General features: G+C 35.3%; 1 pseudogene; it reads right to left on the reverse strand.

The window, feature by feature from the left end:
* Positions 1 to 12647: 12647 nt before the first annotated feature.
* Positions 12648 to 15094, reverse strand: LOC137204615 (N6-adenosine-methyltransferase non-catalytic subunit pseudogene; annotated as a pseudogene).
* Positions 15095 to 15163: the final 69 nt, after the last annotated feature.

Here is a 15163-nt window from a genome sequence, read left to right on the forward strand (position 1 = left end):
AGATGGGTCAACATATATCAATTAATTAATGTCATACCACATTTACAGAACAAAGGGAAGAAAACCTCATGATAATCTCAATAGAGAAAAATCATTTTATAATATCCAACACCTTTTCATGATTAAAAAAAACTCAAAAAATAAAGAATAGGGAGAAACTAAACATAAAAAGTCATATATGAAATAGCTACTGCTAACATCATAATCAATGTTTGAAGACTGAAAGATTTTCCACTAAGATCATGAACAAATTAAAGATGCCTATTCATGCCATTTCTATCTAACATAGTACTGGAAGTCCTAGCCAGAAAAATTAAGCTAGAAAAAGAAATAAAAGGCATCAGTTGGAAAGGAATAAGTAAAATTGTCTCTGGTCACAGACAACATGACTTTATACATAGTAAAACCTAAAGATTCCACACAAATATTATTAGAAGCAGTAAACAAATTCACAAAGTTGCGTGATGCAAAACCAGCAGACAAAAATCAGTTGCATTTCTATACATGAGCAAGGAACAATCCAAAGAAAAAAATTCATAAAACAGTTCGATTTAACATTGCATTAAAAAGAATAAAATATTTAGGAATAAACTTAGTCAAGGAGGTTAAAACCTTGTATACTGAAAACTACAAAATAATGCTAAACAAAACTAAAGAACACAAATAACTAGACAATATCCCTTGTACATAAATTGGAAGATATAATAATGTCAAGATGTGAATACTACCCAAAGTGATCCACAGATTCAATGCAATCTTATGCAGTAGTCCACTAATATTTTTTGCACATAGAATAATTTACTATCAAATTCACATAAAAATCTCAACAGACTCTGAATAGCCAAAACATTCTTGAAAAAGAACAAAGTTGGAGGCATTAGATCTCTTGATTTCAAAACTTACCACAAAATCAGTTATCAAAATATTGTGGTACTGACATTAAGACAGACAAATAGATCAATGGAACAGAATACTGAGTCCAGAAAGAAACTTCCACAATATCAAGCAAAATGAATTTTGACAAAGGAATCAAGACCATATGATGGGGAAAAGACAGCCTTTTCAATAAATACTGTTGAGTAAACTGGATATCTACATGGAAAAGTGTATAAAGTTGGGCTCCTACTTACACCATATCGAAAAAATTAACTCAAAAAAGGAATATATTTAAACATAGATATTTTACCAAAGAAAATATGCAGTAAATCAAAAAGCACATGAAAAGATACTCAACATCACTAATCATTAGGTAAATACATGTCAAAAACCACAGTGAGCTACCACTTCACACCCATTAGGACGGCTAGTTACAAAAAAATTAAAATTAAAAAAATAACAAGTGTTGGTGAGAATGTAGAGAAATTGGAACCATCGTGCACTGTTTAGTGGGAATACAAAATGATGCAGTCACTATGGAGAGTAGTTTGAATAGTATGGTGGTTCCTCAAAACATTAAAAATACAGTTACCATGTAATACAATAATTCTGTGTGAGGGGAGGTACTCAAAAGAACAGAAAACAGGGACTCAAACAGATAGTTGCACTCTTATGTTCATAACAGCATTATTCACAATTGTCAAAAAGTGGAAGCAATCCATGTATCCATCCATGGACAAACAGATAAATAAAACGTGGTATATAAATACAATGGAATATTTTTCACCATTCAAAATGTAGGCAATTTCACAACATGGATGAATCGGGATGGTGTTATGCTAACTGAATTAAGCCAGTCAAAAACGTTTAAATACTCACATGAGACCTTAGTATAGTAAAATTTATAGTCACATAAAATAAAATGGTGGTTGCCAGGGGATAGGAGGATGGGAGAATGGGGAGTTACTGATTTGGAGTACGAGTTTCAGTTTTGCAAGATGAAAAAAAAAAAAACCTGGAGATGGGTAGTGGTAATGGTTGCACAACAATGTGTAGTTAATGGCGTGGAACTGTATGCTAAAAATGATTAAAACAGTAAATTTTATGTTGTATTCTGATACAAGTTTTAATAAAACTATTGAGGGGGAAAACTGGAAAGAGAAACACCATGAACAATGGAAGTTCATAGGAAAGAGAGATTTAAGTTATCTTGTAAAAGAGAGAAATTTTCAAGGAAAAAAGAACATTTCTTCCAATTCAAGTGGAAAGATAAGAAATGTCCCTGAAAAAGCTGGAAAATTCCTTTGAAAATGTGAAAGTAAGTCCCAAACTACAGAAACTTGAAATATTTTCCATATTCAGCAAAAATTAAACTTCACTGTCCTTGGTACTTGATAGACTCACAAGAAATTTACCTGGAGATGCAGGTTGGAGACAAGATGAATCGTCTTCTACACCTGATGAGTACCTTAGTATTTATATTTTAAGTAAATTGTATTTCCCTTGTAGTCAGTGGAAAAGGTTGAGTGTGATGGGCTGAGTAAAATAACAGGACTCTCGTTATCAAATTATTTCTTCAAATAATGTTTGTATACAGTAACTAACATACAATCAAGAACTGCAAGTATTTGAAGATATAAGAAAATGTAGCCAAAAACAGCAAAAATTAAGACAATAGAAATGAATGAAGATATTACATATACTGCAATTATCTGAAATAATTCAATTACTATGCTATGATATTCAAGGTATCAAAGACAAAAATTAAAATTTGACAGAACTGGAAACTATAAAAAATAATATAGCAGATTTACAAGAGATCCCAATGCATGAATAGAAATGAAGAACTTGGTGAGATTTACATTCTAGCCAAAAATATTGGGTTGAATATTACTATATAAAGTAAATCTTATTATCTGAACAGTAAAAATGTATACAGTTTTAAAACATAAAAATCGAAGTGACTGCCTAGATGAACTAAATCAAAATTGCATACCCTGAATGCTATTTTTTTTTTCACTTGAACGATGGTTGCATTGGTGTTCACTTTGTAGATTCATTATTATGTACACATATGGTCATGAACTTGGATAATTTATTTTACTTGATAATTTAAGCCAAGTTTTTTTTTTTTTTTAAAAAAAGAGAGAGCTAGCATAGGAGACAACAGAAAGACTGGCTTATTCACAAATATGAGTTTCAGCAGTAAAATCCTGAAGATTCCTGCTAAATATTGCCAGAGATCTCTGACATGTGCCTGCCAGGCTTTCTGCCTGCATTTTAGGAAAAGTAGAAACTCCATGACCCACTGTAAGGAGTTCCTCAAGCATTGCTTGTGTTCTGGAGAGAATCTGATGGGAAATTATGTTGTTTTAAATAAGGATCCAGATAATTTAACGGCGACCAGAATAATGCTTATAAATTAGCAATAATAAACAAAAGATTCACTTATCTGCTTATTCAAAAGCAGATCATCTGAGGATATGGTGGTAACTGGCCAATTAGCCATGACTGCCACATGATTTTTCCTCGACTTTTACCAAGAGTTAATAAATAATACTCTCCTTTGTTATTTTTTTACAGTACTATATCCTCTCTCAACAACTTTCTCTTCATATCATTAAAAAATTAAAGTGATACTAGTTTATGTTAATATTTACTTCTTTAAGTAAATTAATCATTTGAGAGTGCTTTACAGCTACATAGTCAGTATTTGTTGGCCCAAGCAATACATCTTCCCATTGTGGTCTGTCTTATTTGTATTTAAATCCATGACTGTTTTGTTATATGGTCAGTGGCAATTAAGCTTTCTGATGAATTTTTGAAATTAAGCTTTCTGATGAATTTTAAAGGCCAAAATTCTTGTAATGATCTTTTCAGTAAATTAGCATCCATGTAATTCTTAGATTGCAAAAATAAAAACAGGTTTATTCTTGGGGATTATCCCAATAAAATTTAAAATCTTGATATCACTTTAGTAAATAAGGCAGCTCCAATTATACTTTGTGCTTTAAAAGGAAAGTTTCTCAGACTCACAGGCATAGACAGACTTGTAGCTGCCAAGGGGGAGGGGGCTGAGGGAGGGATGGAGTGGGAGGTTGAGGTGAGCAGATGTAGGCTATTATATATAGGATGGATAAACAACAAGGTCCTACTGTATAGCACAAAGACCTATACTCAATATCCTATGATAAACAATAATGGAAAAGAATATTTTTAAAATGTCTATATACATGTATAACCGAATCACTTGTTTTACAGAAGAAATTAACACAACATTGTAAATCAACTCTACTTCAATACAAAATTATAAATAAGGCTGTGATAAACATGAAAAAATAAAGTTTCTGATCTTTCTATTACTATTTTGTGACTAGTTCAAGATGAAATGGCTATTATACTTGAGAATATAGCTAATTAAAACATGCTTTTTGGTGAGACTGTTATTTATTTGCCATCATTGTATCCAAGTCTTGTTTTTTCCCTCCATTTGAGGCCTAGGAGTGGAAGAAATAATAAAAGGAGAATTTATTAATGAGACAAACAATATGTGATTGAACTGAGAGCTATCATGTTAAAATTTTAGAGTAAGTGACAACCTTAGGCTAAATTACAGAAAGCTCTTACTTCCTTATACTACACTTACTTTGGTGTGGAAGGCAAGGGGGAAAGTAATTTACCTCTAAATTTAGAATTTATATAGGGACCACATTAGTGTGAAATGGTTGTTGTATTCTGAATTGTATATCACATGAACTTTCTCTGGGCTCTTTTAACAGCTTTATTGGGAGAATATTTATTTAATTTTAAAAAATTTTCTTAATTGAAGTATAGTTAATTTACAATGTTGTGCTAGTTTCTGGTGTACAGCAAAGTGATATATATATTCTTTTTCATATTATTATCAATTATAGGTGATTATAAAATATTGAATATTGTTCCCTGTGTTATACAGTAAGACCCTGTTGTTTATCTCTTTTATATATAGTAGTTTGTATCTCTTTTACATATAGTAGCTTGTATCTAACCCCAAACCCCTAATTTATTCCTCCCCTATCCTCTTTCCCCTTTGGTAACCATAAATATGTTTTCTAAGTCTGTGAGTCTGTTTCTGTTTTGTAAATAAGTTTATTTGTATCATATTTTAGATACCATATATAAGTGATATAATATGATAGTTGTTTTTCTCTTTCTGGCTTACTTCAGTTAGTATGATAATCTTTACTGTAAATGGCATTATTTCATTCTTTTTTATGGCTGAGCAGTATTCCATTCTGTATAAATGCCACATCTTCTTTATGCATTCATCTGTTGATAGACACTTAGGTTGCTTCCATGTCTTGGCTATTGTAAGTGCTGCTATGAATGTTGAGGTACATGTATCTTTTCAAATTAGAGTGTTCTCTGGATATATGCCCAGGAGTGGATTGCTGGATCATACGGTAATTCTATTTTTAGTTTTTTAAGGAACCTCCATACTGTTTTCCATAGTGGCTGCACCAATTTACATTCCTTTCAACAGTGAAGGAAGCTTCCTGTTTCTTGGGGGAATATTAATATACCATAAAATTCATCCCTTTTGTGTGTATGATTCAATGATACTTAGTCATTTACAGAGTTGTGCAACCATCACCACAATTCAATTTTAGTACAATTCCATCAACTCCCCAAAGTCCACATGTCCTGTGATAGTTAATCCCCATTCTCATGCCCCAGACCAGGCACATACTCAACTACTTCTGCACCTATTGATTTGTCTTTTTCTGGACATTGAAGTTCATTCATGCTGTAGCATGTATCAATATTTTGTTCATTTTTATTCCTGAAGCGTATACCAAGGTATGGATACACCACATTTTGTCTATCCACTAGTTGATAGACATTTGAATTGTTTCCACTTTTCACTACAGTGAATACCGTTGCTATGAATATTCATGGGCAAGTCTTTGAGAGAACATATATTTTCACTCCTTTTGGGTAGACATCTAGAAGTAGAAATGCCAAACTGTTTTCTAAAGAGACTGTCCATTTACATCCCCACCATATGTGCGGATTCCCATTTCCTTATATCTTTGCTGATGCTTGTTATTATCGGTCTTTTCTGTTGTAGACATTATGGGCGTATGAAATGGAATGTCTTTGTGCTGCAGAAGATTCAAGAATATTGTAAAGGATTATCAAATCAAAATATTAAGTAATAGTGCTGTGCAGACCCACACTGAGGCAAGAAAGAACGTCAGTACTTATTTAAAATTTGGATATTTGTTTACCATCAATTTTACATTAATTTTTATATTTTTAAGTATTGCATTAAAATAGTATTTATCTGGATTGCTGAGTTTTTGGTGCCTCTTTCAATCTTCACCTAAGGTAAGTGCCTCAGTCACCTCCCTGTACTCCATGGTAGTTCAAAAAGGCTCTCAGGGTTACCTGACATCCATCACCAAGATCATTAGGTAGAAAGGCCTGGAGGTGGCATCACATGGAGCTTCCAGGTAAGGAAACGTTTTTGCATAAATGAAGGTGCTCAATGGACAAGTAAAATGAAGCCACATTATTGACAGCCTCAACCAGATACTTAATATAAATAATAAGAAACCTGAAAAATTATTGGAATGTGAGCTGCTACCACATGCCCAAGATGTTAAAAAATAGGTAATTGGCTTTGACCATAGCAGTGTAAACATATTTAATGTGATATAATCATTAAATGAATATGAAGTATACTCCAACTTTGGTGGTATCTTTTTTCATTTTAAGCATTTTATTTGGTTGTTTCTTTAATATATCAATTCTTGTGGAACCCCATTTTGAAAATATGGATCCAGAACATTTACTTTTTACTATACTATACATTTTACATTTACATTTTACTATAACTTTTGAATATATATTTTTTAAACTTCTTAATATTAATTTGGATGTGTCTTCTAACATTAAAATTTCGTCCTTATAGCATGTGATGAATTCATGCCTATTTATCTAAAGGCCCTTAAGAAGTTAAGACCTGTTACCAAATGTGTTTGCTTTAAAAGGTAAAGATTAATGCTAAGGTCTTTAAAACTGTCACAAAAGGAAAGGGTTAGGCACATTCTCAAAGGTATGTATTTAATGTCTTGTCTTTTTTTTTTTTTTTTTTTGCTATTATCAACTAGTTTTGTGGGATTCTACTTGAGATAGGAAGTGTCTCTGTGTACACGTAATTTTTTACATTGGGAGGTTGGGATTTCTCTCTTTCTGACATTGGTGCTCAATTCATAATGAATCAACACACTTTGAGGCTGCCCGAGGGAGCTTGAGCAGAAGGGGGGACATTTGAAGATTTAATATTTAATCCTGAATATTTTAGTCCACCACAAAATTTAACACATTTCTCAGTATGAAAATGTATGAGGTGGTTCTGATGAAACAGAGGTGAAAATTAGAATAATAGATTCTTCTACTAACGGTGGGAGCTTGAAAAAAATTCACATAACCTCTGATCCTCAGTTTTCTCACCCAGAAGATGATAGTCCTGTATATGAAAAATATATTTAAAAAGGAAACTTAATAAACAAATTCAAAACTGGTCAGTTAACAGTTTCCCTTATTGTATAGCATAGGTCTTCCTATAGAATGTTGAGTAAAAGTAGTGGTAGCTGGCATCCTTGTCCTGTTCCTCACTATAAATGTCTATTGCATTTGATATTTGTGGTAGTTTTGGTAGGCTCTGTTATCAGGTTAAAGTAGTTCCCTCATCTCCCTAGTTTATTAGTAGTTTCTATTATGAATTGCTGCTGAATTTTATTGGATGCTTGTTCTGCAGTAATGAGATGATAATTCAAGCTTTCTCTTATATTCTAGTAATAAGAGTGAACCACACTAATAAATGTTTAAAACAGTCTTTATGCTTGAAATAAACCCACCTTGGTCATGGTGTATTTTTTAACATTGCTGTATTTGTTTTGCTTATAATCGGTTTATGATTTTTTCGTTAATATGCCATCAACGTTCTGAAAGAGGTGTGATGTCAACAATCTTACAAATGTCACTACTCAACTGATTTACATCCATGATAGATTTGATACAGTTTATAGTGAATCCAGGGGAGACTCACTAATCTCCCCTCCAAGATGAGTAAGAACTCAGCAGGCCGGACTGAGAACTGGTATGCAATGTCTCAAACACCTGGGCAGTTTTAAGGGTAAAGAAAAGATTTAAGATTTTATGGTTGCAATGCTTGACCTAAAACTAAGCAAACTGAGATGTCACCAACTTCTAGGCAGAAAAAAAACAATATTAGATGTGCTAAGAATTTTACAGAGTAAAAGACTCCAGGGATAAAGCAATGTATTACTACTTTGGGGAAAGTAAACAAGGTCATAATTTTCAAACTAGGTGGCAAAAATAGGGACTGCAGCATATTCATGAAAATCAGGAATAATCTTTTTTTTTTTATATTGACTTAAACTCCAGTGTACCTTTGAGCAACATTAACCACTCAGTACAAATTACTTCAACGGCACTAATCAACCCATGTTCTAAAAAGCACAATTTAAAAATAAGGGTGTTTTTTTTTTTTTGCAATGTAAGATTTGAGGATAATTAATTTTAATTTAAAATTATTGCATTATTATAGATAAATATAAAGCAATTAGAGTAATTGAAAGACATATTAGGAATTAGTTCCGACTGAGATAATCTGATGATAAAAATCTTGCTGGGTTTTCAAACATATTTTGTTCCATCTCCTACTAAACATTTATGAAATATCAGCTGTTGGCTCAGTATTTGGCTTCTTCATATGTGCCAGCAGAAATGACAGCATATGCATTTCAAATGGCCTTATATCATAGAAATTCAAGATATATTTAACTCTTTTCTGATCCTCAAAAGTTCTATAAATGTGGGTAGGCTACTGTCAATGTCTAGAACAGGCACGTCTGTTCATGTGTATTACCAAACCAGAGTGAAGACTGAAACAGGTGTCCCACTCTTCAAACTTACCAGATTTTAGACATGTTATAGTAAAGACATTATCATCTCTAATTTCAAAATCATCTAGATTTGTTAATCCCTTTGAATTTTCTACATAGACTATCACGTCATTTGAAAATGACATGATTTTCCCATCTATATACCTTTCTTTGCCTTTTCTTGCTTTATTGTCCTAGCTAGGCTTTTCCAGTACTATGCTGAATAGGAGTGTTGAGAATGGACTTAAATATCCAATTACTATTACAGTTTTGCTGACATATGTTTGGATATTTATCTCATGCATCAAAGCTACTGAGCAGTATGCTACCTTACTGACCCCTTTGGTTTTGCTCCAGAACCTGCCCTGATGGCTGTGGTTTAGACTAGCAATTATTTAATTGAGTTGAGGTATTGTATTAGTTTCCCAGGGCTGCTGTAACAAAATACTGACATACAGATGGCTTAAAGCAAGAGGAATTTATTGCCTCACAATCTGGATCTAGAAGTCCAAAATCAAAATGTCAGTAGGGACATACTCTCTTTAAAAACTGTAGGAGAGAATCCTTCCTTGCCTCTTCTAGGTTCTGGTGTTTGCCAGCCATTTTTTTGTATCCTTTGGCTTATAGAAGCATCATGCCAAACTTAGCCTCTGTCATCACATGACTGTCTTTAACCTAGTGTCTTTCCTTTTCTCATGAGCACATCAGTATTATTGGATTAGATACCCTTCCTCCTCCAGTATTTGAAAAACAAAAAAACCTAATTACATCTACAATGACCTTATTTCAAATAATGTCACATTTGAGGTAAGGGAGTTTAGGACTTACACATACCCTTTGAGGATAATTCAGCCATAATAAGTATAATAGATTTTTTCCCCTGTCCATCTCATCCTCTCTAGGACGTCACAGCTTTCTATATGCTGTGTTTGTACTCCATGGCTATTTTGCTTGGACAACAGGTTGACTGCTCAGGGAAGCCTAGTGACCTAACCTACGCCATTCAGTTTCTCTTCCTGAATTTGAATTCAACAACTGCTATCTTTTTTTGTTGTTTGAACTGAGAAAATTTGTGTTGCAGAGTCCAAGCTCATACCGCTCAACATAACAAGCCAATAAATGGAGAGGAGGTGTTGGGACAAGGAATAGCAACTTTATTCAGAAAGCCAGCAGACTGAGAAGTTGGCATACTAGTTAGTGTCCCAAAGAACCATCTTACCCAAGTTAGAATTCAGGCTTCTTTTATACTAAAAGGGGAGGAAGGGCAGCTGGTTATTGCAGACTTCTTGGTGCTCACCCGACCCCAGAGAGGATGTGATAATCCTTTGATCTTGCAGCTGTCCATATATGTCTGGTCACATGTTCCTATAAACCTTCAACAAGACAAATGTTATTTTCTGTTCTGCATCTTTTTATCTCTATATGAATGAAAAGTGTTTTGTGTTTAAATGTCACATCCTGGGATGCAGAGCCTTGAGAAAGGGCTATTATGTATACTCAGGCTATAGGCAACATTCTTTTAGACAAAGGTGCAGAGCCAGCATGACTAAGCATGGGCAACAGAGCACAAAGTTTAGAGGTAAAAGAATACTTCCAATGTGGAGTCAAGTTTGTTCTTCTCTGCTACTTTTGGACATAGTATATGACTGCCACCATGCTGAAGCAAAGCCAGTCTTCAGAAACAGAGAGAAGAATGTGTCCTTCACATGCAGAACAGAGATGAGAGACCATGAAGTTCTAAGACTAGAGAGAGAGAGAAAAAATGTCAAAAAGATATGAATCCCTGAGAGCTTCATATTTCTTGGTTCTAGATCTTCAAGAAGTTCAAGAAAATTCTTATTCTGTTGTTCTGTGAATCATTTTAACGAACTACCCTATTTTGAATAAGCTGCTTAGAAGTAGCTTGACCGAGATGCAAGGAGAAAGAGTTTCAAAAATGAGAGAAAATCTCAGATTTAATGTTCTTCACAAAGATGTAAATAGATGTTTTACCTGTGCAATAAAAATAAGCTAATTGCATGCACATGGAAAAGTAGTTAGTTGAAAAAAAGAAATGTAGTGAAAGTGAAATTTAAACTGCAGAAAATTGACTTAACAGATAGGAGTTTGGAAGTTTCCTAGAAAAGAAATTACAGGATTATAGAATGTGACCATTCTTAAGACTTTTGATCCTGTTTCAAAATTGCTATAAAGAACACTTGAACTAGTTTTGTCACAATTTATATGAGACAACATTCATTTTGCCTTAGTCTAACATTGAGCATTCCTAGGGTTTTAAACTTTTGCCAGTTATGAATCCCAATGTTTTATCTTTTCTCCAAACTGCAAGGGTTTTGTTCATCTAGTAGTCCAGAAAATTTTCATGCCTGTGAATTATTTCACAAATTTTATTAATATATGAAAAAATACAGAAAACGTCACAAATTATACATGCACAGTGCGATGTATAGTCACAGTGTCTACACCTATGGAGCCAGCACTAAGATCAAGAAGCAGAATATTACCAACACCCTAGGAATGCTCTCATTTGCCTGGCCAGTTATACCATCTCCCAAAGAAAACCAACGCTCCTTCTAAACCCATAAATTAATTTTACTTATTTTTTAATCTTATATAATGAAGCATGAAATCAGTGTCTGGTTTTTTCCACTGAGTAGTATGTTCCTGGGATTCATGAATGTTTTCAAGTACTGTAATTCACGCATTCTTACTGTTTCTCCTTTTATGAAATGTCACAATTTACTTATTCATTTTACTGTCACAAACATTGGATTCTTTCCATTTGTTGGCTATTATGGACGATGGTGCCTTCAAGTATCAATGATTGTGAATTTACTAAATTTTTTCTTTTCAGTCTCTTCCAATTTTTTTAAAAGGTTTAAAGTTTCATTAGAAAAATCATATGCAAAATAAAAAATATATTTATCAAGAACAATAATGGCATTATTTCATTCAGCAAATTCATTTAAAACATGGGTTACAGTATAGAAAGAGAAATGACAACATAAAGTCTCACACAACTAACTGATCTGGAAAACCAGTCCCTTAAAAGGCAACTGTAGTTCCATTTTCCAAGCTCTCTTCTTAAGTTGAGGGTCTTCTGTAATTGGTTTTACATTATTTTCTCCATAACAAGTTTAAAGATGCATGTCATTTCCTCATCACCAAGTACTTTATTCCCCAAAATGTTTAAACCAAGTACCTGATAACCAGATGTCTCTGATGCCTCCAATTCTTTTATTTTGTTAAGGAATATGAAACTGTTTTGAAAGTCAATCCAAGATCAAGTCCATACCAAAGTTCTAGCACTTGGATATTTGTCCTTGTTCACTTTTTAGGAAGTATGATTAACAGTCATCAGTAGCTGTGCAACTGAGATTATAATGAGCATTTTTTTTTTCTCTTTGTAAAGTCTGCCTACTAGGTTCTACCTCTTCCCTGCTCAACCCTGGGAGCTCCACCCCCCCCCAATCAGATTTAGATTTGGGAGGAGGTGATTTTGTTCCAAGTGTCTCAATTTCTTCTGTGGTCAAATTATATGAGTTATTTAAGATTTTTCAAAAAGGAAGAAAAAAGAAGTCTCTTTTTATTGTTTCAACAAGAAAATATTAAAAGCCTAAGAGAGGGCTTCCCTGGTGGCGCAGTGGTTGAGAGTCCGCCTGCCGATGCAGGGGACACGAGTTCGTGCCCCGGTCCAGGAAGATCCCTCATACCGCAGAGCGGCTGGGCCCGTGAGCCATGGCCGCTGAACCTGCGCGTCCGGAGCCTGTGCTCTGCAACAGGAGAGGCACAACAGCGAGAGGCCCGCGTACCAAAAAAAAAAAAAAGCCTAAGAGAAGTTTACCAGCTGTCCCAACTCCATTCCATCAAGGCTGTCAAACAGCTTCCCACTTGCTGTGACAGCAGTGGCAGGATGCCCATTATCAACTACTGTCAGCACTAGTATGATAATCCAGATTGGGTCTTTTTCACTGCTCACTTTATTTCTAAAAGCAAAAGCCTTTGTAATTAGTTGAAATCTATAAATTCGGTCTCTGAAAGTGAGGGTATTTGTGTTGTTCCATTCTGTTTGGTTACATGCACATGACAAAAGACAGGATGACTCATTTATTCTGGACAAAACCAGACAGTGACAGCTGCAACAGAGGTTGGCTAAAATACTCCTGCAGCTTGGAGAAACTAAAGCAAAGTGCTTTAGTTCCACCTCTTCCTCCTCCTCTGGGAGCTCCACCTCCCCGATCAGATTTAGATTTGGGAGGAGGTTATTTTGGTCTAAGTCTCTCAATTTCTTCTGTACATCCAGTCAAGTAAGAATTTGGGGCACTGAAGTAGGATGCCTATGTTTCTGCATACGTAGTTGCTATTTGTAAGAGTTGGTCCAGCTGCAAGCCAGCCTGGTGGAATTGTACTATCTCTTCCAAATAAATGAAGGCGTCTTCTACCAAGACAAAAAAGTTCAATTATATGAAAAATTTCTACGGGCTTTTCTATATTGCCAATTTCAGGTTCTTCTGTGATAATCAAGTCAATGTCAACAATAGCATGAATGAAGTCCCATCTGTGCTACGCTCAACAGGTCCTTTGATCCCCATAAGGCAGTGTTCCTTTGTTCTCTGGAAGACGGCCTTTGGATCTAAAGTCTTGGTCTTCCCAGGATTGTTTTTATTGGTTTTAATCCAACAAATATCTTCACATCTGTATGTTTACTTGCATAAACACACTCTTCCAAGGTCCAATCCTTCCCCAGAACCACACCAGAGAAAAATAAATGATCGAAGTGCTGCAATCTCATCAATTTCTAACTTCATAATGTCACCCCAAGTCCAGCATTTTTCATTAGCAGTGATGCCAGTCTCTCTGTAATATTCTTCTAAAGGGGGTTCAAGAAGAATCACATCGAATTTGGGTGTTAGTTCTCTGATGTCAAAGGCTTCTATATCTGCTTGTAAGTACATAGGAGGAGTGTTAGATTTATCTGTTAACATCCTTCAGCCTGATGAGCTCCCTCAGTTTAGGGTATTCTTCAAATCTGTCAGCCAAACCTACATCTCTGATGAAATTTTGAGCTCTATGTCCAGTGTCTATAAAATGTTGGCAATAATCATTATGGGGATTTAAACTCTGTGTTCCCTTAAGAAAAGTACTAGAATCTTTGTAAATCTCTTCTTCATATGGCAAAATCTCTTCCTCCTGTTGCATTTCTTCTTTTTTTTTTTTTTTTTTTGCGGTACGCGGGCCTCTCGTTGTTGTGGCCTCTCCTGTTGCGGGGCACAGGCTCCGGACGCGCAGGCTCAGCGGCCATGGCTCGCAGGCCTAGCCGCTCCGCAGTATGTGGGATCTTCCCGGACCGGGGTACGAACCTGTGTCCCCTGCATCGGCAGGGGAACTCTCAACCACTGCACCACCTGGGAAGCCCCTCCTGTTGCATTTCTAATTCATCCTTATATTCTTCCATTTTGTCTTCATCTGTCTCTCCTTCATCCTGATACTTAACGTTTTGCATTTGGAGCAGAAGTATCATAGGAAGCCCTGCAAGTTTCTCTTGTTTCAGCAATTTCTCTCTGCTCGTCTTTGCTATTTAACACAACATCAATACTGGCAGCACTTTCAGCTCCCAACTGCTGCGCGAGAAGCTGTCGCGGTAACTTCTGCCGCTCCCGGATCTCCTGCAAGTGGCTCTCCATGTCCTAACCCTTGTTTTCCACTATCTCGAAAACTTGGCAATTAGCGGATGAATACCCGCCCAGTTTTTCTTCGGAGACCGTGGAACACAAAATTCTCCAGGAGCTTCAGGCGACGGGTACCCAGTATTTTTTCAATAGGTGTTTCCTCTTCCAATGTATTTATGCTTCACAAGTTTTTCTCCATTTGGGAATTAAAAACTCATTCAGCTATATTTTTCTAGCTCTTCAAAATGATTTTGTCTTAAATATTTAACTATTAAATACACTTTGAATTAGTTTATTGAGTGATATGTTATGAATACATCTATTTTTAATCCAAATAGTTAAATAATTGCACCATTACATGAAGTAATCCACCTTTGAAACTTCGATCTTTAGTGCAGATTTTCTTTTTTTTAATGTATTTATTTATTTATTTATGGCTGTGTTGGATCTTCGTTTCTGTGCGTGGGCTTTCTCTAGTTGTGGCAAGCGGGGGCCACTCTTCATCACGGTGCGCAGGCCTCTCACTATCGCGGCCTCTGTTGTTGCGGAGCACAGGCTCCAGACGTGCAGGCTCAGCAATTGTGTCTCATGGGCCCAGTTGCTCCGCGGCATGTGGGATCTTCCCAGACCAGGGCTCGAACCCACGTCCCCTGCATTGGCAGG

Source organism: Pseudorca crassidens, chromosome 13 (genome assembly GCF_039906515.1).
Source record: "Pseudorca crassidens isolate mPseCra1 chromosome 13, mPseCra1.hap1, whole genome shotgun sequence".
NCBI lineage: Eukaryota > Metazoa > Chordata > Mammalia > Artiodactyla > Delphinidae > Pseudorca > Pseudorca crassidens.